Here is a 25,302-nt window from a genome sequence, read left to right on the forward strand (position 1 = left end):
CGCCTTTGCGACCGGCGGAAAAAGTGCTCACTTATGGTGGTGGTGTCTGCGAACACCGCCAACAATATAAAGATGCTGGAGGTCCAATGCCTTTCCACGGCGGCATTGCCGCCGTGGAAAGGCATACGGTCTTAGCTTTGGGGGTCAGTATTGGTCCCCTAGGGTGAAGGGGGGTGCACATGGGGGGTACCTATGGTACCCCCTGCATTTTCATGCAAAATGCGGCATGCACCGCGCGGTGCCTGCCGCTTTGTGCATGCAAATGCACAGCATGCATTTTTAACTTTGCGGCGAGTGCTGCTTAAACAGCAACCGCCGCAATGTTAAATATACGGGATGTGACTGCCATGGTGGTGGTCACATCCTAATTCCAACAGAGGGAACGCCGCTGCCCCTGCGGACGGTCCCTCCACCTCGGGGGTGGCGGACGGACGCAGGTCTGTCGGCCTTCATAATTGACCCCTAAGTTTGGATAAGTGAGAGAATACCTTTTGTCTCTTGAAGGGATGTCCAAGGCCACGTATGTTCCACGTTACAAACGTACACATGAAGGAGGGATTGAAGGGTTATACATTAAAAGTTGATACACATCAGGGATATATCTAAAAAGGAAATGACACCTCATATGAGAAACAAAAAGGAAATACGTTGCATAGAAACAAACATAATTGAAAAGCACATGCACCATATTAAATAACTGAAAGAAAAAGAAATAGAAATAGATAAACATAAAAAAGTGTGAGAACAGGAAAGAAAAAGGGAACAGACACAGAAAGAAGAGAAGATAGATCAAGGAACAAAGTCCAGAGCTATGAAAAAGTGATGAAGACAGATGCATGGGGCATTACTGCGTAAACAAGAGATGGAGCAACATGAAGAGAAAAAAAAGTGATAGAAGAACAAACAGCCATAATGTGTAAAACATACCAACAGGCAACAAGAGTGCTGAGGATTATGGGAAGAACCAGCAGGAGAACGAAGACGCATCAGCAATGGCAAGAGATAAAGCGACAAAGAAAGAGAAATAAGTGCTAGAGTAAGAAACAGCCTTTCTAAACATAATAGGGAAAGAAGAAAGAAACATCACCAGGAACAATATAGATTACAAGAAGAATTAACATGAACATTATAGATTACAAGAAGAACCAGCTGCAAAATTAGCGGAAATACTTTGGAGAAAAGATTTCAATTTAAGAGTATCCTCAAATGAGCGTGTAGAACCATTGTGAGTAATTTTACACAGGCAAGGATGCATGATACCATATTGAATATTCAATTGTCTCATCTAGGGACGCAGAGCCAAAAATTCCTTCCTTCTAGCATTAGTAGCATTAGATAAATCCTGAGATATGAAGATGCTATAACCAGACGATTTGAGATGACATTTTGCTTTGGCTTTAGAGAGGACATGCATTAAATCTGTAAACTCTAAAAATAACATAATGATTCATCTAGGTTTGGAGGCATGAGGTTGTAGACGACCAAGTCTATGGGCATGTTGAATATTTAATGCAGTCTCTGATGGAAGATCCAAAAGTTCTGACCAGAATTTCTTCATCAATGACAGCATATCAGGAACTTTAATGTTTTCTGGCAGACCATAAAGACGAAGGTTATTCTATCCATTTCGATTTTCAAGGTCCTCTGTATGGAGTTTTAAGCATTGGATCTCTTGTTCCAGAACTGGAATTTTAGTAGAAACATCATGTAAATCGCTGATATGTTGTTCCATGTCCAACACCTTAGCCTCCATACTAATCCATCTGTCCTCTATTTGTTGAAGCTTCTCATTAGTCGGGGACATAAAAGATTTAAGACCTCTAACTTCATCAAGGATAATATCAAGGACAGGATTTTGGGAGGATAGAATAGGTGAGGGAGGATCATTCTTGGCTCTTTTGGGCTTGGTACCAGTTGAAGAGGCTCTGACAGAAGTTGTGGTTTCACTTGCCATCTTGAAATGTTGAGGTGAGCGAGAGGTAATTTTTAATAAAGTTTTCAATCTGCCCATACACCCACAAGGATAAGGATAAGGCACCAGCAAAAAGAAATATATATTTTTTTAAAAGGGATAAAGTCACCCACCTGTCAGCACTCAAGTAATCGTATGTATATTATATATCAGAAGCGATACGGCAAGTAGTAAATCACAAGCCAATTTTTCATGAGGCTAAGGGGTGTGACCAAATGCAGCACAGAAAAAAGGCAATTTAGACTAGTTTAAGTCTGAAAAATATTGCCATATGCTCCATGAGCTCCATAAGCGACAAGGCACTCAGATAGATTCCAATTTTCATAAGATTGGAGAATGAGTTAACATGAAGAAGCAACAAAAGAACACCTCAAACCACATACTAGTGTTTACATGTAAAGAGAAGAAACATGTCAGCTGCAAGTACTGGCAAAGTCACTTTAAGGTCAACAATATTAGCATTTGTCAATGTAAGTAAAGATTTGATGTAGAACTGAGAAGTGCATGTTTCCGCGCATTATCAATATAAACGCCGGTTACCTCAGAATGAAGCATGTTGCGCAGCTGGTAACGAAATGAATGTGGTTTCCAACATATCCAACAAGACTGAATGTCAGGCCAGCACAGAGCAGTAATTAATCTGTCCCTCAAATCTTCAAAACATGGCAGTACTTGGAACTTCACATTCTGCCTCATCAGTATAGAAAAGATTTCAAAAGCACTGCTGTAATTCAACCACAATAACCTCTCTGTCTAAAATGAGCCACAGGTTATGAAGTCAGTGAGGAAGCCAAATTCAGCCCAAGCCATGAAACATACGACAGAACATTGTTCAAGTTATTGTCTCTTTAAAAAAGATTAGTTCCTCACATTATTTCTCAGTTTTGCGACCATAGACAAAGAAGCTGCGCATTAACTAGAAGAGTGCTGGTTACCTCGTATTAAAGCGCGCTGCGCGGCCGATGTCAAAAATGGCGGCTGCGACACACGCTAGTGTGAGAAAAGTCTCCGGTACCTGCGCTGCGTCTCCCTCAGCCGCCAGAGACGTAGAAAATGAGCCAATATTCTCCTCCCATGTTCACAAGCAGGTATCCGGCAATTACGGCTCCCGTTGGCAACAAAGAGTGGCTGAAAATCGATGGGAAGCTCCGTGGAATGACAGAGCTCACGGAGGAGTCGCCATCTTCTCGCGGCGCGAGACCACGCCCCCTGGTTTTTGTGTTTTAATTTGAGTTTTTCTGATCTGTTGTGGCAAACCGTCACTTTTATTTGATGAAACTTATTGGAAATGTTCTTCCAGCTTCTCTTCCCAAATAATTTTGTTCTGTTCTCCACACTTGGGGCCAGATGTAGGTGGCCCAATACCGGTCGGTAACAGCCGAAATTACTGAATTTCGGCCGTTACCGACCGGTATTGGGCATTTGGGATGTAGGGGGCCCTAAATTGCAAATTTGGTAATTTACCGATTTGGTATTTTAAGGAATCGGTAAATTACTGATTCCTTAAAATACCAAATCAGTAAATTACCGAATTTGCAATGTAGGGAGCACTCAAATGAGTGCTTTCCCCTTTTTGGGATTCGTTATTTACCACCAACTACAAGGTGGTAAACAGGAAAACATCCATTACAACGCAACTGTTATGACGCAGTGCTATTACATCGCAGGTGCCTTTACAACGCATGCTGTTACAACGCATGCTATTACAACGCAGGTGCTATTACAATGTAAGTATTTTTATTAATTAAGAGTATGTATAATGTTTGATTTTCAATAAAAAATTTTTTTATTAATTATGAATATCACTTAATTAATATTTAAATATTTAAAAATGTATGTAAATAAATAATATTGTATTAATTTATTTTTATTTGTTAAATACTCTAGAATTAATATACAGTAATACATAAAAATACTCTGGTATTAATTAGTAAATAATTTACTAATATGTGTAAATATTATTTGTAAATGTATTAATTAATTATATGCAAGTATTGTAAAATAATACTCTTGAATTAATACTCCTCTATATTATTAATAGTATTTTTAAAAATATTACTTTTTAAAAAATATATAAATTTTGAATATATTTAACCGATAAAAGTAATTAATTATTTATTTATTTATTATTTATTATTTATGAATATTAAAAAACAGAAGAATACATTATGTATAATAATTACATTTTTAATTTATTTATCATTCAAAATTACTCAAGCATTAATGTACAAGTATTCTAATAAAATACTCTACTATTAATATGTTACTCTAGTATAAATAAGTTACTAATTAAAAAAAATATTATTTGTAATTTTATTAATTATTAATTTACAAGTAATAAAAAATAATACTCAATTATTATTTAAATATTTAAACATTTATGTAAATATTATTGTATTAATTTATTTTTATTTGTTAAATATTCTAGAATTAATATACGGAAATTTAGAAAAATGCTCTAGTATTAATTAGTAAATGATTTACTAATATCATGTATACATATCTTTTTTTTAATTTAAACATTAATTGTATGCAAGTATTGTAAAATAATACTCTTGAATTAATACTCCTCTATATTATTAATTGTATTTTTAAAAATATTACTTTAAAAAAATGTATTAAAATATATTTAACCGATAAAAGAAATTTAAAAAGGTATTTAAATTTTATTTAATATTAATTTACAGTGTAGTTTAAAAAAAAATCAACAAGAAGAGAGAAGACCCCACATGTTCCTGGGAACAGGGTGCTGCAGACAATGAAAAGTCTAGAAAATATCCCTGGAAAAGGTGATTCACTCACTCACACTCACTATTCTGGGTAATATTTATAATCACTGGTCACAAACTAATTTATACCGTTCACAGACTTTTTATTTAAAAACATATACATAAAAAAGAATTCATTACATATTTCGTTTTATAATACATATAAAAACATATCCCTTTGTGCAAGAAATAAAAACAATGTTAAGAAGTTTTCATTAATATACACAGGTAAAGCAGAGAAAAAGAATACACATTCTAAAGTGTCAACATAATCCTATCAAAGTTAATCAACACATTTATCTAAGGCAAAACATATTTCCTATGGTCAAAAACAAAACCCCTATGCAACAAAGACACCTATTTCTGTTACGGATTTTGAGATTCAAATGCCCTATCAATGTTTCAAATATATATCCTATATTACAATATGCCTGTTATCAAGGATTTCCTGGGCTTGAATTCTAAAAAACAAGAAATGCGTCGACGCGTTTCGGTGTAGCGCCCTTGGATATTGGCACACCTTCCTCAGGACAGTTCGAAATCGTTTGGGGTTAAAGGCATGTATCCTTCCTGTGTATGAAAAAGGATTAATCAATACATGGAAGTTGTTATATTTCAATGTAGAGGTCATTTCCTTATCTAGAAACAGAGTACAATTCCTAAAAATAGAATTCTATGTATGTATTATGGACACATCTCTGTTTAACATTAAGGACATATGTTCATTCAACATTACACTCCATTTTATGATGTCACCCGAATGGTGACAAAGTTGCCTAATGAGATAGTTTGTGGCTAATTTATTACAACCTCCGTTATAACCTAGTTGATGACCAGTTCTTTATGTATGCATTCAGTCCCACCATTCACTCTGGGTATACTGACCTTAAAAATAAGGCTCTTGTTCTTTATTAATAGATAGATTATAGTGGCTGTTTTCCTTGTAACCGATTCCTTAACTTCCGTTGTCCTCTCTTACTTCTGTTTTCTTAGCGCCGGGAAACCTACGGGTAGCTGTGCGCTCTACAAAATCAGATATAATAATAATAATAATAATAATAGTCGTTTCCACGTGATACTGGATATTAGACTTGATCTCTCGTAAAGAGTAAAATCTGATGGCAAAATACACAAAAAATTGTGTTATCGGTTTTAGAGTTTTCAATATTACTCTGTATATACATGAGTCTCCATTCACATTCATGACTCAAAGATTGTAAAATATTTATTACCGTAGGGGGTATTCACTTGCCCTTGCGTCTCGTTGGATTGTTCCCTGGCGTTGATGGCTCGGGATATGGCCCTCTGAACGCTCGGACTTGGGACTGTTGTCTTAACTGATTCTATGGATGAGGCCCCTATAAGTGGTAATACCAATATGTATATTGTAGTAGGGATATAGCATTTTATTATTAATTCCCTGTATTCTGGCATTCAGGCATGTACATACCTCCAAATGTAAGGGGTATCCTCTTCCCCGTGGTACGCTTTCCTTTGTTAAACTCCCATTCCTCTCAGGATGACGGTTAATGGGTATGTGGTAGCACTAATTGATCTACATGGGAAGTAAATTACAGTTTGTAACCCGTTATTTTTATTACCTTTGGTTCATTCTTAGAATTGGTTGTATGCTGTGCGATGTTTTAGAGACATTCGCCCAATTTTAAGAGTTTAGCTTAAACGAATTCGTGTTAGGCATTTTTTACTCTATATTGTTAAACTGATGGTATATGTACGGATATTCGATTTCTCTACTCTTATCAAGAAACCGGAACTAGCGATATTTCCTTTTTGCATCTTATTTCTGCATCTCTTTTTAGTTAGTGTAAGCGTAACTAATTTATTACTCTTGCTACTCTTATGTATGCTGCTATGCGGGGGTCCTTGCTATCTTGTCGGGTATTTAAAACATTAAAGGTAGCCCCCATTTTTGTACCGTTAAGTTACCATATAGTTTCTCCTTTCCGGGCTAGATGTCAGCTTTACATTTAACACGGACTCTACTTAGTACACAGCTATATTACATCGGGCTATTTAAGAACCGGCTATTTTAGAGAAACAGTCCCTCCCGCTTACCTTAGCTTTTTTTTTCCCTGTTTACGAGCGGCCACGGGTATGTCCAAGTCTTTGCTTCTTCTCTGCTAATGTGAAGCCGTTACATTTCCGTATATATACAATCCCTCGCCCTTTCCGTTTTTGGTTATCAGCTGGGATTGTGTTGTCGTAGGACGCGCATGCGTACATACACCCCTATCCTGGTAAACACGGGCGCCATTGTTTAATGGTGTGGTTTATGTATTACGAAAATCGGGTATTTAGGTGAAAAAGCGTAATTTGGCAACATGTCTATATTATTGTGTAGTTTTCTTATTATACACTAAATCCACATTCTAATCAAAGTATTTGTTGTCGTTTGTTTAAGGCTTCTGAGTAACGTATCTAGCATGCAATTGGAGATTCATATTCATTTTATACAATCTCGAAGGAAAAACTACCTAATGGGTATAACATTTGTGATTATCTTAAGGCTACCAGGTCGCATCAGAACACACCGTGTTTCATTACATGGTTAACATAATAGTACGCTATTTTAGTTTGGAGTATGCATCTTATGTATTTCTATTATGAACTTCCCACAGTGTTTGGGCTAAAGACCATTTGCGTGTTCTCGATCCTATCCCCATGAATGTATTGGGACCATATTATTGACCCAAGGGGATCTTTTAGATTTATTAGATTGGTCTTCCTACCTCAATTTTAACGATGTGCCACATGATGATTTCTAGGGAGCATGATGATCTTAAATCCTCCTTTCTTATTTATTGTGGTACGTATTCAGGGCCCATCTAGATGTAAAAAATCCTATTGTGGGATTTAAAGACAATATAGTGTCACATGTTATCACAAGGTGGGTTATATAGCAGTACGGGGATTAAGCACTACCAGTATTGCCCTCTTTATGTGTGCTTTCTAGATCAGAATATCCCAGTCTTCTATGGTGTTCAACCCTTTTTTATGGTGTCAAATTTCATGATGTACCATTGTTCTTGATGTTTGCGTTTTTTTGTACTGTTGCTTAATCTTGTTTGTTCTTTAATTTTCTCCAGTACTATCCATTTTATCCCTGTCTCATTGTGGTTCTTTTCTCTCCAGTGGTTTACAAGGGGGGCATTTTCTTTGTTTAATCTGATGGCTGATTTGTGTTCTCCTATACGTATCCTCAGCTCTCTGCCTGTTTCGCCTATGTAGCCCTGGCCACATGGGCATAGAATTAGATATATAAAATTTTTACTTCTGCAGTTATTTAATGTATTTATCTTGTGGGTGACTCCATTTAGACATATTTCCTTTGTCACTAAGCAGGAGCCACATACACTGCACGAGTCACATTTGTGGTTTCCTATTGCTTTCGTGCCTGTCAGGGTTTTTTGTCCTCCTATTGTATCCTCTCTGTAGGTGTTTACCAGAGTGGGGCGCAGATTTTTATTTTTTCTAAAGGCATATAATGGCCTTGGAAGTTTAGTTTCCATTCCTTCATTTAAGATTTTCCAATTGTGATTGATTATATTTTTTATTTGGTTTGCAAATCCAGAGAATTGACTAACCATGACAATTTTGTCCAACGTTGTGTCTTTCTCTTTTTTGTCTAATAAACTTTCTCTGTTGTAGTATCTCGCTCTTTTTAGTGAATGATTAACGAGTTTCTTTGGATATTCCCTATCCATGAATTTTTGTTTGGTCACTTCAGCATGTTTGTAGAAGTCCTCTAAGGAGGTACAAATCCTCCTAAGTCGGAGAAACTCTCCGAAGGGGATGTTGTCTTTCTGACTTTTTGGGTGGTAGCTGTTATAATGTAATACCGTATTACGGTCCGTTTTCTTTTTATACAGTTCTACCGCCAACTGGTTATTGTCTACCTTGATGCTAATGTCTAAAAAATCTACTTTACTATTACTATATGATGCTGTGAACTTTAGGTTTTCATCTCCTAAATTGAGCCAACATAAAAACTCTTTTAAAACTTGTTCAGGTCCTGACCAAATGAAAAAAATGTTGTCTATAAATCTTACCCAATTTTTGATATTCTCATAGAAAGGGCTTATTTCATTATATATGTGCCTATCTTCAAAGATACTCACATAAATGCATGCCAGGCTCGGTGCGCAAGTAGCGCCCATGCTGGTGCCTTTGCGTTGGATGTAAAGATCTTTTTTGAAGAGAAAGATATTATTCAGTAGTACCATCGATACACATTGGACTATAAAGTCCTTGTCTGCTCCTACTATTTCATTCTCTTCAAGAAGTGTTTTAATAACATTTATTGTATCTTGTTGTGGTATATTCGTGTAGAGGGACTCTACATCTAAGGTCACCATATATTCTGTGTCTTCGTTGAAACTAAGTTCCTCTACTTTGGTTATCATATCTGTTGTGTCTTTAATGTAAGATTTTTGAACCTGTACTAATGGTTTTAAAAATTTGTCCGCATATATACTCAGGGGTTCTAGTAGAGAGTCAATAGAGGCCACTATCAGTCTTAAAGGTGGGTCCTCTATGCTCTTGTGGACTTTGGGGAGTCCGTAGAATGCAGGCATTTTGGGGTTCTCGTTTTAAAAAAATGTAAACTCTTCTTCAGTAATTGTACCGTTATTCTTGGCATTAGTTAGAAAGGAGGTTACTTCTCGTTTTAGGGCTACTAATCTCTGATGTGGTACCCTCGTATAATGTTCAGCATTAGAGAGGAGGGATAGGGCTCTCTGCTCATAATCATTGGTATTAAATACCACTACCCCCCCCTCCCTTATCTGCCGGCTTTATAGTTATAAGGGAATCTTGAGCTAAAGAATTTAGGGCTTCTCTCTGTTTTTTTTAGATATTATGTTGTATATGATGTTTACTCTCAACTATCTTCCCTACTTCCATTTTGACCATGCTCTCAAAGATGGCTACGTTTTTGTCAACCATTCCTAAGCTTGGGGTGAAAGTGGATTTGGCTCTGAGTCCTGAGTCTAAGGGGGGGTCCCTTTCTGGTCTTCCTTCAAAGAATCTACGTAACCTGATTTTTCTAAAGAACGATCTTAGGTCTTTTTCTAATTGAAATTTGTTGATGCCCACCATAGGGACGAAACTAAAGCCCATCCTGAGGACTTCCTCTTCTGTGTCTGATAGGGTTCTACTGGATACATTTATAACGGGGGTGATCCCTACCTCCAGTCGACCTTGTTCCTCGTCCTCTTGTATTCTTGAGGAGCTGGGTTGTTCTGGTACTCCTGTTCTGGGTCTCGTATTTGAGGTTTCCTTGTGTATCTTCTCCTCCCCCTGTTGGGGAAGCCCCTTGATGGTCTCTGCGGGCGCTGATCTAAAAAATCATCATAGTTTCTATTTTGGTGGTTGTAGGTTTCCTCATCTCTATGAGGTATATCCTCCTCTCCCCCGCTGCTTTCTGAGGAGCCTGAGAAATTCATATGTCTCGGGCGTCTATTTTGAAATCTTCCCCTTGTTCCTCTGTCCCAGTTTTGTTCTGGTTTTTCTGTATAATATTCTTTTCTAAGGAACGGGTAAATAACCTCTTGGCTGCATTTAGTTATATCCTTTCTAAGTTTTGAAGTTTTTTTATTAGTTAAATATTCGCAGTAGCCGTTCATATCCTGATTTATCTCCTCTATCTTTTTCTTGGCCTCTTCTAATACATTGGTTTCAATTAACATTTTCTCTAATTCTTCTATCTCCCTCTTTTCTATAAGTATAGTGTTCTGGGCTGTTTCTATTGTTAGGATCATCCAGTCCGGACTGCATCTATTCGAGATGAACGTCCAAGTTTCTAGAAATTTGGGATTATTTACAAAAAGGCCTGGTTCATTACGAACTTGGAGTCCCACAGGGATAGTCCCAGCTCTAACATATTGTGCCATAAATTCGGCATGTAGTTCTGTGCGAATAATTTTCTTTTTCAGGTTTACCAATTCATTCCATTTTTCTCCCCCATTAGGGATTACTGTTATGGAGTTACCACTTCTATTGGCCCCAAGAATTTTATTTAACTGGTCCTCGCTGAAGCCAAAGGTCTTCATCGAATCCATTATTTAAATTAGGATGACCAGCTAATAAGTTGTAGGAATAGATCTCCTAAGAAAGCTCAAGAATCTCTCCAGCACACGGCTGTACATTAAAGTCAACAAGAAGAGAGAAGACCCCACATGTTCCAGGGAGGTATGTACATGCCTGAATGCCAGAATACAGGGAATTAATAATAAAATGCTATATCCCTACTACAATATACATATTGGTATTACCACTTATAGGGGCCTCATCCATAGAATCAGTTAAGACAACAGTCCCAAGTCCGAGCGTTCAGAGGGCCATATCCCGAGCCATCAACGCCAGGGAACAATCCAACGAGACGTAAGGGCAAGTGAATACCCCCTACGGTAATAAATATTTTACATTCTTTGAGTCATGAATGTGAATGGAGACTCATGTATATACAGAGTAATACTGAAAACTCTAAAACCGATAACACAATTTTTTGTGTATTTTGCCATCAGATTTTACTCTTTACGAGAGATCAAGTCTAATATCCAGTATCACGTGGAAACGACTATAATCTATCTATTAATAAAGAACAAGAGCCTTATTTTTAAGGTCAGTATACCCAGAGTGAATGGTGGGACTGAATGCATACATAAAGAACTGGTCATCAACAAGGTTATAACGGAGGTTGTAATAAATTAGCCACAAACTATCTCATTAGGCAACTTTGTCACCATTCGGGTGACATCATAAAATGGAGTGTAATGTTGAATGAACATATGTCCTTAATGTTAAACAGAGATGTGTCCATAATACATACATAGAATTCTATTTTTAGGAATTGTACTCTGTTTCTAGATAAGGAAATGACCTCTACATTGAAATATAACAACTTCCATGTATTGATTAATCCTTTTTCATACACAGGAAGGATACATGCCTTTAACCCCAAACGATTTCGAACTGTCCTGAGGAAGGTGTGCCAATATCCAAGGGCGATACACCGAAACGCGTCGACGCATTTCTTGTTTTTTAGAATTCAAGCCCAGGAAATCCTTGATAACAGGCATATTGTAATATAGGATATATATTTGAAACATTGAGAGGGCATTTGAATCTCAAAATCCGTAACAGAAATAGGTGTCTTTGTTGCATAGGGGTTTTGTTTTTGACCATAGGAAATATGTTTTGCCTTAGATAAATGTGTTGATTAACTTTGATAGGATTATGTTGACACTTTAGAATGTGTATTCTGTTTCTCTGCTTTACCTGTGTATATTAATGAATACTTTTTAACATTGTTTTTATTTCTTGCACAAAGTGATATGTTTTTATATGTATTATAAAACTAAATATGTAATGAATTCTTTTTTATGTATATGTTTTTAAATAAAAAGTCTGTGAACGGTATAAATTAGTTTGTGACCAGTGATTATAAATATTACCCAGAATAGTGAGTGTGAGTGAGTGAATCACCTTTTCCAGGGATATTTTCTAGACTTTTCATAGTTTAAAAAAAAACCTGTGAAACAATAATAGTAATTTAGAAAATTAATAAAGTATGTTTTTAAAAAAAATCCCACGCTTTTCCATTGAGATCAATGGGTTGTATTGTCCTTCATTTATTTCCATAGCAACGTGTATGCTTGCCGCGGATCACCTTTACAAGTTCATTTGTAACTGGATGCGGATCAGAGCAGAAGTAATAGGGACAAGATTAGAGGTAAGAACATTATTAAAATAATTATGATAAAAAGTAGAAATAACATTTTAAAATATAGTAAGAGACGGAATGCATAATAGTTTTAATATATATTTATTATAAAAATATATTTTTAAATAAAGAATAATTTATTACATTTTATTAAATTTTTTGTAATATAAATAAATTTTTAAATTACATATTAAAAAATTGCTTTGCATTACATTAATGTAAAATAATGTATAACATTATTAATTTGTCCTTTTTTGTTGTTTGTTTCTCCAGATGAAGTAGACGAGTAAACGTGAAGGTTGCAGCCGTTTTGGAGAGCGTTGTTGGACAAAGCAGCAGGAAGCAGATCTGCGCTCAGGTAGGAATCATTTATAACTTTATTAAATGTAAAAAAAAATTATAGGACTATGTATATTGTAAAGAGAGAATAAGGAGAGGTTGCATCTGTTAATATTAACATACTTTATAGTTTTTCAGCATGTCGCCGATTTTGTAGCTAGTGTATGCCGTTGTCGGGTCGCCTGTTTAGAGTATTACAAGTGTTTTATAATTTAGTAATGTTTTAATAAGTATATTTTTTAAAGTTTGCAAATTTGTAAGCATTGTTTAAGTAAAAAAGACATGTGTAAAGAAAAAAAGAAGATCGAGAACCCAGATTTTGGATTTGGAATGCGTTGTTTTTTTTGGAAATGGAATTTTGGGAAAGGTCTTTGGAGAAGTTAATTACAAGGATGGATTTTTGTGAAGGATGTTTTTGCCTTTTTGGAATCGTGATAAGAAAACAGAAGAAGGTTCATGGATTTCTTGGTCAAAACTTTGGAGAGAATCGATTTTTGGTTTGGAGTTCGCTTTTGCAAAAAGAAGAAAAATGAAGACTTGGGTTGTGGATCGTTTGATGGAAAATTGGTATTCGATCTTCAACTGTTTGGATATTAAACATTTGGAGATGATTTTTTGAACTTGGAGTTTTATTTTTTTTTTAAATTGATTTTTGGGAATTGTTTCATTGAAGAAAAAAAATTGGAAATAATTTTTGAAACAATGGAGTGGATGTCTTGGTGGATTTAACATAAGAATGGATTCACAGGAAGATAGAAGACATCTAAAGGTAAGGTGCCCGACATTAAAATTTAGAAAAATGTTTTAGAAAAAAGCCAATTGTAATTAGAAGAAAGGTGAATTTAGGGCAAAGTAGAGTTGTTTTATTAGTTAAAAATGCAGTATGTTAGCAACATTATTAAGGTAGTCTAAAGCCACGCACAACAAAAACTGTTGTAAAATAGCCAATAGTCTCTCAGACATTTCCTTTGATTTTCTAGAGATGCATGGGTTTAGACTACCTGTTAATGTTTGGGAAATTCTAATTTCTTCAAAACTTTGCTCCTTCTTCAAAGTTTCCAAAAAATGATAAAAGTTGGGGTGTGGTTTACCAATTGTATGGTTGAAGGAGTTATGCCATCCCTCTATGGCATTGTTTGTCTTTGCTTCTCCTTCTAAGCAGCTCGTGTAGCAGTTCCACCACTCCACATGGAAACGTGGCTTCCTCCTGCGACCCGACCTGCTAAGATGCCCAATCCATGTGTCTGCAAAATAATTTAGTAAGGGTGCCAATTTTTCTTCGTTTTCATTAAAAAATTCAGATTCTGTAATTACAGTGTAGTACTCGTCTACACTTTCAGGAGGAACAAAGCAAAGAGCTGTTAGTTTTTTAAGTTCAAATTGTAGTTTGCTATCCGAAGAATAATCTGCAACCAGGGATATTTTTTGCAATTTACGCCAAAAAGCCTGGGAAAAATGGAAAAAACATCCCTGAATTTGGGAATCCGTGTACGTTTTGGTAATCACATTAATCATTGGAAATTCGTAATCAACAATTATTTTCCTAGGACTTTTGTTTGATGTTTTGTTTTTAATCACTGTCAAAAGTGCAGTGTAGGTTGCAGATTGTTTGTCAGGTAGCAAACTGTACACTAAGGGAATAACATTGTTATTAATTTTAGCATGAATAGTGTAAATTTGAGTGAATGGATGGGGCGTACTTTTAAACGTCCCATCCATCATCCATATTTCACTATTCTCTAATTTGACAAGGTTGCTGGGTGTACTAAAGATAAGAATACATTTTTGAGGGTTTTGGTTGTCATGCTGAAGGAAAGGTTCATTAGAAAAAGATACAGTGAGTTCAGGAGGAATGTAAATATCAGGAAAGGTATGAGGAGTTATTGTATGGTGTTACTTGCCTGCTTTTGTCTTTGAATAATCCTTCTCAGTTTGGGAATTATAGGCATACTGCTAGCTACATGACTGGGGACATGCTGTGCAACCTCTCTTAAAATAGAACCAGAAGTGTCATTGGAGGTCATGCTATTTCCTTAATTTCGTTGATAGTTTCACGAACTTCAATGTCCATTGCAGAGGCAGAGTGGTTGTGGTCTGTTGTTTTAATGACTGTCTCATCAAGAGTAACCGCTCTGCCTCTGCAATGGCTTGAGAAGTATTGCACACACCTCCAATGTCTTTGTGGTTCACTTATTCTCTCTTTACAATATATATATCCTGCATGTTTCAATAACCGATTCCCTTTGTTGGATTTAACGTAGGAGCAGTTTTTTCTGTAGACATTATCTGAAAAGAATGATAAAAAGATTTTGTAATGTCATGTATTTGTTACATTTCTAAAATTTTTAAAACATCACTTACAATCCCTACACTATGCATCTCTTACCCTACTGCTACACCTTCCTGCATTTAGAATAGTAAATTAAACCCCTACACTATCCATCACTTTCCCTACTCTTACACCTTCCCGGAGTTAGAATAGTAAATTAAACCCCTACACAAGCCATCACTTTCTCTACTGCTGCACCTTCCTAATGTTAGAATAGTTCATTAAACCCCTAGACTATCCATCACTTACCCTACTGCTACACCTTCCAGGACTTAGAATAATAAATTGTACCACTACACTATCCATCACTTTCACTACTGCTGCACCTTCCTGGAGTTAGAATAGTAATTTAAACCCCTACACTATCCTACACTTTCCCTACTGCTGCACCTTCCTGTAGTTAGAATAGTAAATTAAACCACTACACTATCCATCACTTTCACTACTGCTGCACATTCCCGGAGTTAGAATAGTAATTTAACCCTGTACACTATCCTACACTTTCCCTACTGCTGCAGCTTCCTGGAGTTAGAATAGTAAATTAAACCACTACACTATCCATCACTTTCCCTACTGCTGCACCTTCCTGGAGTTAGAATAGTAAATTAAACCCCTACACTATCCATCACTTCCCCTACTGCTGCACCTTCCTGGAGTTAGAATAGTAAATTAAACCCCTACACTATCCACCACTTTCCCTACTGCTGCACCTTCCTGGAGTTAGAATAGTAAATTAAACCCCTACACTATCCATCACTTTCCCTACTGCTGCACCTTCCTGGAGTTAGAATAGTAAATTAAATCCCTACACTATCCATCACTTTCCCTAGTGCTGCACCTTCCGGGAGTTAGAATAGTAAATTATACCCCTACACTATCCATCACTTTCCCTACTGCTGCACCTTCCTAGAGCTAGAATAGTAAATCAAACCCCTACACTATCCATCACTTTCCCTACTGCTAAACCTTCCAGGAGTTAGAATAGTAAATTATAGACCTATACTATCCTACACTTTCCCTACTGCTACTCCAAACTGGAGTTATAATAATAAATTAAACACGTTCACTATCCTTTATGTAATTTTCTGCAAAACTACAGAGGTATTTTTAGCACATATTATTTTTATTTTCATCGATTTACCTTTTTAGTTTGGGGCCGATTCCGATCCTGGTAAAAAAACGTCCATACGATTCATATCCGAAGCCCTTTCCGTACGAATCGTACCCGTCCGTCCGAGTCGCGTAGTACGATCCGCATTCCGTGAATCCGTCCGAAACATTGAGATCCATACGTATTGCAAGGCTGAAACCGTGAAGCGTACGACTCGTACACATGCCATACGACCCGACGAGTGTGATCCGGACCGGGGAATCAGAACGCGATTCGTACGGTCCACGTCAGGTAAGGGTGATTCGTACGGAAAAGTACACAAGCACATACACACCGTACGGCGCGTACCCCCCATGATCGCAGGGGTATGGCGCGTACCCCTGCGATCATGGTGGATACGCGGCATACCCCGTGATCGCAGGGTGTATGCTCCGTACACCCAGCGAACATGGGGTATGGTGCGTACACCCGGAGATCGCAGGGTAAGGCGCGTACCCCCCATGATCGCAGGGGTATGCGCCGTACCCCTGTGATCATGGGGGGTACGTGCCGTACCCGGGGGGGCCGTTCCGTACCTGTTTCGGGGCAAACTCTGCTTTTACGTCTGTTTTCAGCTCTCATAGGAAAAGGGTCGCACGGTGCGTACCCGACACGAATCGTTCTTGCCGGGTCAGAAAAAGTAGCCGCGATCCGTACAGATGTCGTGTACAGCGGATTCCGAGGGAGAATCGTGCGGAGAATCGAGTCGTACGGTCTCTGTACAATTCGTATGGAGTCCTGCTCCTGGTACGAATCGTACTTCGTCGTACGTACGGGGGACGTTGCACGGTACGATTCGTACGGGAAAAACGCTCCATACGGCTAATCGGAGCGCTTTTTCCAGGATCGGAATCGGCCCCTTTGATATTTGTAGATACTTTGCATGAAAATGTATTTTCTGTTGTTCTTCTTTGCAGAGCTTTCTTTTTCAAATGATGGTCTGTTTAGAATGTAAAGATAAACATTTTATTAATGTGCTGCTTTTTAAAAAATATTCTTTTGATGATGTCGATAAAAAAATGTTTTTTTTTTACTTTATTGTTCTGCTTATTGAATAAGTTACGTTTCTGTTTACAAAATATGCAGTTGCATTTTAAACATTTTCAAAGCATTTACTATTATAAAAACATATTTGCATTGTTTTTCTTTGAAGTTCATTTTTCTGGAGAAGTCTAATGATTAAAAGGTTTTTAAAGGTATTTCACGTTTCTTACCTTTGGTACTTTAGTTTTGGCTGGTTGATAACTTTTCTTGATTTTCTTTGTGCTTTCAAAATGTCGGGTTTTCACAATCTGTTAAAACATATAGTTAAAGTATTTTTTAGTATAGTGTGGTTTTTAAAGATACGGTCGGTGTTTGTGGATTAAAAAGAGGTTAATAAAAAACAGGTTACTGGTGCTTTTAGAAATGTATTTACCTTAGTTGAACTAGTCGTTTCGTTTTTGGTTTGTTGAGTCTTTGAGGCTCATTAGGATGGCGGGCGGGCTTTTCCCGCCTGCCACCCTATTGGGAAACGGGACCGCCCGCCTTAAGGGCAGGGGTCCCGAATTGTGCATTAGGATGCGCCCGCCAGTGACGAGCACAATCCTCATTTTAACATTGAGCACCGCCCGCCACAATCTTAAAATGAAATGCACGCATTTGCATACACGAAGCGGCAAGCACCCCACGGTGCCTGCTGCTTGGTGTATGCAAATGCGGGGGGTACCACAGGTACCCCCCTTTGCAACAAACACCTCGGCCTTCACCAGGGGGGCCCGCAGGGGGCCCCCAAAGCAAAGACCGCCTGCCTTTCCGTGGCGGTATTGCTGCCACGGAAAGGCTTGCCAAAATGCCCATTGTAATATGACTGGCGGTGTCTAACAGACACTGCCACCATATTAAACATTTTCCGCCCCGGCTGCAAGGCGACCGGGCTGAAAACAGGCGGGCCGTGTTTTTCACCGCCGGGGTCCCCCCCGCCATCCTAATATGGCGGGGGGAATTGGGCAATGGATGTCGGGCGGATTGCCTCCGCCAGGCCGGCGGTGGCCACCGCCAGCCTGGCGGAAGCAATCCGCCCGCCATCCTATGAACCCCTTTGTAGGGTCGATTAATGATGTTTTTTTTTCTTTTTTCAAAGTTTATAAAACTGTTGTTTTATCTGTTGAGGGTTATAAAGATAATTTATATATTATTTCCTATTTTAAAAACCCTATTATTTTTATGGAAAAATGTCTTTGTTACTATAAACATTTAGTAATATGTAAAAATAGTGTTTCAAAATATGAAAAACATTTCAACATATTTCTTTTTACTTTAAACATAGGTTTACAGTTTTTGAAGATAAGCAACAGCATCCCTGAAAAAAACTATATAAATAATAATACTTTGAATTGATTACCTTAGTTTATGCATATATTATCACTTGTGTTTGTTTTTCTTTTAATCTTTACAGGATGTGATGTTTTGTCCTTAAACATTATTCAGTAAGCTGAAAAAATGGAAATGCAAAAATGTTTAGCTTACTAAATATTTTTAGGTTTAAATATCTTTATTGAAGGTTTGAGGCACAACACAAATACAGAACAATACAAATGGTTATCAGGCGGAAACTAACATTTTTTAATTGGTTTAGTCAAAACACGATTTTTTTTAAAGACAGTTATACTATTCACATTTTTTTTAAAGAAAAAATAACGTGAACATTGTTAAATGTGACACCGTAAAAATTCATTTTAAAAACTTTTTTTATTATAAACGTACTCACATCTCTTGCCACTTTTTTGAAATGTCAACAAGATTTTTAAAAGTGATGGCAAAGTATGCAGAAATCTGAAACATAATAATGTTTTAAATGTAATATTATGTTAAGAAATTATTTTAAAAAAAGCTATGTTTACATGTGTTTCCATTTAAACTTACTTGTTTGTACGAAAGGACTTGTATCTGTTTGGCTAGAGTTCTTCCCTGTGGAAAGAGGTCAAAGTGTCAGTAAGTAGCGACTGCTCTCTCTGGTAGTTGAATAACTACTGAATGCAAAACGGTGTCTTACTCGTATTTATAGGTTTTTGTGAGTGCCATCTTAATTTTTGTGAAAAGCATCGTTAAAATGTGTATTTTTTAAAGATTTATTTGCTGTGAAAACATCTATTTTAATTTACCTCTTTAAAAGTGAGTGTTTTGTGCTTCGAATTGCTTTTTGTCCTCATTTTGTTTTGAGTGCCTAGGTGTTTGTTTCATGAATGAATGAATACGATCTTCTATAGCGCATGGCTACCCGGAGGCATCCCAGCGCTGTGTGACCTACGTACGGGACAAAGACATTCAGTGAAACAGGAATGTCTTCAAGAGCTTCCTAAAGGCGAGATGATTAGCTTCGAGCCTGATGTTATCAGGGAGTTGGTTCCAGAATTTGGCTGCTTGAAGGGAGAGCTGGCGGCCACCCATATGTGACAGCTTGACCCTCGGAACTACCAGCAGATTACGATGGTTGGATCTCAAAGATCTGGGATGTTGATGTCGGCGGAACAAAGGGCGAAGAATGGACGGGCCGCTATTGGAAATGGATTTATGAGCCATACACATAGTTTTAAACCAGATCCTCTCCTGTATCAGCAGCCAATGAAGAGACCGAGGCGCGGCCTTCGCCGAGCTACGCCTGGGTACATTCAGAAGTAGCCGGGCTGCACAGTTCTGAACAGATTCCAGTTGTAGGACTCATTTTTAGGTCTCGCCTGTCGATGCGCATGCGCATCGAGCAAGGCGAGAGTATTGGGACTTATCCACTCTTTATCCACACTGCAAGGAATCGTGGCGATTCCTTGCAGTGCCCGTGACTTTTAAGCTCAATGCGCATGCGCATTGAGCTTAAAAGCGCGTGCACGTCCGTCTTTGTTTACCCGCTCCGCCCCCTCCCCTTCCCGCCGTGTCGCATTTCTCCTCCCCCCTCCCCTCTCTTCCCTCCGTCTTGTTTGGTTGTCCCTCCCCTTCCCGCCGTGTAAAAATTACAAGCCCAGCTAATTCCGGTAAAACGTACACCATTTGTGAATATATCTTTTTTTCACTTCTTTCACGCCAGGAGCAGCTTCGGCTTCTTTGCTGCCCACTCCCTCCCCTCAGCCACTCCGCGCTCGCCTCCTCTTTTGGCACCTTCCCTCCCTCGCTTGTTTCTCAGAGCCATGACGTCGCGGCTCATCCGCCCACCCCCTCCTGCATTCAAATACTTGTTTAAATAGCCGGCAGACCCCAATCAGGATCCCCCCAACACCACCCCCGCAGGACGACACCATGCTCCTCCGCATAGGCATCCACAGCAGCCAAAAAATTACAAGCCCAGCTAATTCCGGTAAAACGTACACTATTTGTGAATATATCTTTTTTTCACTTCTTTCACGCCAGGAGCAGCTTCGGCTTCTTTGCTGCCCACTCCCTCCCCTCAGCCACTCCGCGCTCGCCTCCTCTTTTGGCACCTTCCCTCCCTCACTTGTTTTTCAGAGCCATGACGTCGCGGCTCGTCCGCCCACCCCCTCCTGCATTCAAATACTTGTTTAAATAGCCGGCAGACCCCAATCAGGATCCCCCCAACACCACCCCCGCAGGACGACACCATGCTCCTCCGCATAGGCATCCACACCAGCCAAAAAATTACAAGCCCAGCTAATTCCGGTAAAACGTACACCATTTGTGAATATATTTATATACAACGTTATTTATAACAACAATCGTTGTAACTTGACAAATTCCGTGACCTATTGCATTGTACTGCAAATACTTGAAAAGAAAAAATGTGTGCACGTTTAAAATACATCCCGCAACAAGATTGTGCAGGTTTAAAATACATACTGCTAAGAAGCAGAGCAATTGCTTTTTTACTTTTCGTTACTCTGCTTCGTTATAGTATGTATTTACACAGCGTCCGATTAACAACATATGTCAATTCTCTTTTTTATTCATTATTGTTTTTATCGTGGCTTACACTATCTCTTACGCACATAACTTTATTATACACAGCACTCGCGCAACGCCATTTCCGGATCTAAACACGCCCCCTTGCATCACACGCTGATTCGACTCCCAACAGCAGACACGGAGTCGCAGGCCAGCAGCCACGAGTGCAGAACCACTAGTTTAAAAGAGTTTAAGACATTTCTTTAAGACATTAGTCCCTTTTTAGGGTCCATTTTCAGCGGCAGTGTGAGACCATCTCTTACAGGATTTTAAATTGCAGAATGGGGTCAGTGCATCCCATTTACTTACAACTTATTTACTTCTGAACACCAAGGCGCGCATAACAGAAGCGCGTTATTTTCACTGCAACGCTTGTTATTCACTGCGGGCTGGAGGGAGTGAGTCTCTGTCCCGGGCCTCGAGGCGGCAGGAAAGCCCCTGCCAGGGGCCCCTGCAGAGCTGCTCTGTCGCAAGAAACACCTTGGAAACTTAGCGCCACTCATCAGGATTCATCGAGTGCGTGTGATTGGTGTCTCTCTGCCTCGTGTGCCTTCTCTCTCTCTCACGTACATCTCTCTCCCCTCCCCCCAGATCTCATCCTCCTTAAGGGCCCGCCCCCTCAACGGTGACTCACCTAGCAGGCATCCAGCTAATGAAACTGCTGGAGTTTAAAGGGCTCCTACCTGCTCCAGCAGACCCCGGTCATGTGACATGGGGGTGGGGGCGCAACGCCCCCCCCACCCCCCATGTGGGGGAACACCCAATGTACTGTAACCCGACCGACCCACTCCATTCTTATCTGCACGAGCCTCCTCGTGCGCAGCCTGGTTCCCCGCCTTAACCTTGTAATTAGACGCTTTGCTGCCCTTCCTTAAGCCACCAAAACGAGGCCCCCCATACCCCTCCACTCTCGTCGCTCCCACTCCTGTGCTTTGTCTCCCTCTAACCTGCCTCCGAAATTGAAGCGTTTTTATGCCCCCCACCCTCCCCCCGTTGCGTCTCTCCAGGCCAAATTCCTCTTCGTCAGTACTCTGGGAGACAACTCCTAAGCTGAGGCTCCTGCAGCAGCCCCCCGCCACTCGCGCTCGCCCCTCGTGCGCCTTTGTCTACCCTTTAACCCGACTCCCCATTGAAACCTTCTTCCTGATACTCCGTGCGTCACCCCATGCCAAATACCTGGTTTGTTTTACTCCGAGAAGAGTAAATCATCTGCGCAGGATCACAGGATGTTGAGCCACTCCCAAGTCGGCAGCTCTGTGCATAGGCCACATCACTTCCCCTATGGTCCCCACTATAGTCTACGGTTGCCTAGCGGGCCCCATTGACTAACTTGCGTCTTCTGTGATCCTGTCCGCCCTCCGAGCTTAGCCTGCCACTCACGAATTGCAATTTTCTAACAACCATTGAGCCAGCCCCAGACAAAACACTTCAACCCTCCTATCCTCACACATCATTAACCTACCCTCCCGCATATTGCTCCACTCCTGCTGCCATATGAACCATCGCGCTGGGGGCAATGCAGTCCTCCATGCGCACTGCTGCTAGGCCCGCAAGGTGGTACCTGGGCTAAACATTGGGTGTAGCCACACCCTATTGTAATTGTATACCACTCTTCACCCTCACTCACCCTCACTCACCCTCACTCACCCTCACTCACCCTCACTCACCCTCAACCCCTCACTCACCCTCACTCATCCTCACTTACCCTCAACCCCTCACCCTCACCCTCACCCACCCTCAACCCCTCACCCTAACTCACTCACCCTCACCCTCACTCACCCTCACTCACCCTCACTCTCACTCACCCTCACTCACCCTCACTCACCCTCAACCCCTCACTCACCCTCACTCACCCTCACTCACCCTCACCCACCCTCACCCTCACTCACCCTCAACCCCTCACCCTCACCAGTGCAATAGGTCTCGGAGCATTTGAGTTAGAGCTTTTAGAATTGTTTATGGCTTTTTTTATTTGTAATTCTTTAGCATTGGCTACAGGAAACAAAAATGCTAAAGATTTACAAAAAAACCCCATAAACAATTCTAAAAGCACTAACTCTAATGCTGCGAGACCTATTGCATTTCCAATGCTTGTTGGCTTTCTTTCTAAAATGGCGGCTATGTGTTTGTTTCGCAGTTTCTTATTAATAATACTTACGTTTTTGCCTTTAACATATATCGATTTTTAATTAAAATGTTTTAAAAATTGTTTTATGTGCATTTATTAAAATTGAATTTAATAATTTTAATATCTGTTTAATACGCGAGCACTTATTTTAATACTCAAGTATTTATTTTAATACTCGAGTATTATTATTTTTTAAACAGCGTGCTATGTTTCATAATTTATGTTCAGTTCTTTACTATATTTTAATACACTTCCCCACCCAAAACCCCTATTTTTCCTGCATCCCGTCCCAGGAGTTATTTTACAATAAAAAAATAATTTTAAATTGATTTTATATGCGTTGTAATGGTATGCGTTATATTTGTTTTCGTTGTAATGGTAGTTTTCCATTACTATTATTATTTCGCGCTGTAATGGTATGCGTTGTAAAAACTTTTGTTGTAATGGTACTTGCGTTGTAATAAATGTGTTGTAATAGCATGCGTTGTAATAGCATACGTTGTAGTGACATTCATCCGGTAAATAAGAAAAAAAACAATATATCAATTTTATTCAAATTGCTTCAGTGCCATGTTGCAGACATACAAGCCCTTAGTCTGCAACATGTGCACCCATACACAATTGAGGGGTACAACAGGTTGTCAAAGTGACACCCTGCCACCCTTCAATGTATTCCCCCTTTTACCGAATCGGTATTTACCGATTCGGTAATTTACATTCATTCCTAGGGGCCTCCAGGCCCAAAGGAATGAATGGCAATTACAGAATCGGTAAATACCGATTCGGTAACTACCGAATCATAACGATTCGGTAATTATTACCGAATTGTTAGCTACATCCCATTTACCTTTTCTTAAATACCGAATCGGTATGATTTGGTATTTAAGAATAGGTAATTTGAGATTACGTACATCTGGCCCTAAATGTGGACTTTGCACCCAATTCAGTGGAGCACAAATGCTTTCAGAGGCAGATTTGTTTCTTAGTGTTTTTTATTCAGCATGACAACAATTATACTTTGCAATGTTTCACTCTCCAATGCTTCAGCACAAGCTCTCTCCCTCTTCCACACTGAATACTACTTTTCATGCTTTGAATTTAAATGTTGTGGCATGACTCGGGTGCCAAAGGAATAGTGGACTTTGTGCCCTTTCTGGTCACACAATTTGCACGTAACACTGTGTACGTTGAGCTTCTTCTTGTGTCAAAAAACACCCACACATCGGACTGCTTCTCCATCCCTGCAGTCTCTCAAAGACACTGCATATCTTCTTCATTATCCTATGCAGCAGCAGAAAATGGTCAGGGAAATTCTCCTCATCTCGAATTGTGCCATAGTGGAGCCCCATGAATTTGTGAAAAACCTGAGGAGGAGGACCAGGAAATGAACAACGAGAAATAAGAGGGAGAGGATGACAAAACTAATAGAGATGATTTGGGTGTTGTCTGCATACATGAAAAGTTGAAGGACTGGATTACCCCTGTACAAGGAGTCATATAAAGATTGAGAGGAGATAACATTGAACACTGAGGCACTTCACAGGTTACCGCTCTGACCAACCAAGATAAACTAAAGAGAAGTTTTAGGTTCTGTCTGCTAAAAACTCACTCTGAAACCAAGTATGGGCGGCACCCTGCACATCCTGCGCCGCAAGTCTGGCAAGCAAGATTTGGTGGTTCACGATATCAAAAGCCTCTACAATAGTTAACTGAATCAGAATGGCAATTGCAGTAATGTTATTATTGGAAGAGAGGCGCAGTTCATCCAAAACCAGCACGGACAGAATCCAACTTCCAAGAGGTGAAGAAAATGATTGGATTCTACAAACTCAATAGGCTAGGTAAAAATTGCTTCTTCCAACAACTTGGCCAACTAATGTTGATGGGTGAAAGGATGGAGATTAGTGAGGCTCAGCATCCAAAGGATCCAAAGTAAGCTTCTT

Source organism: Lissotriton vulgaris, chromosome 3_1, assembly GCF_964263255.1.
Source record: "Lissotriton vulgaris chromosome 3_1, aLisVul1.2, whole genome shotgun sequence".
NCBI classification, from domain to species: domain Eukaryota; kingdom Metazoa; phylum Chordata; class Amphibia; order Caudata; family Salamandridae; genus Lissotriton; species Lissotriton vulgaris.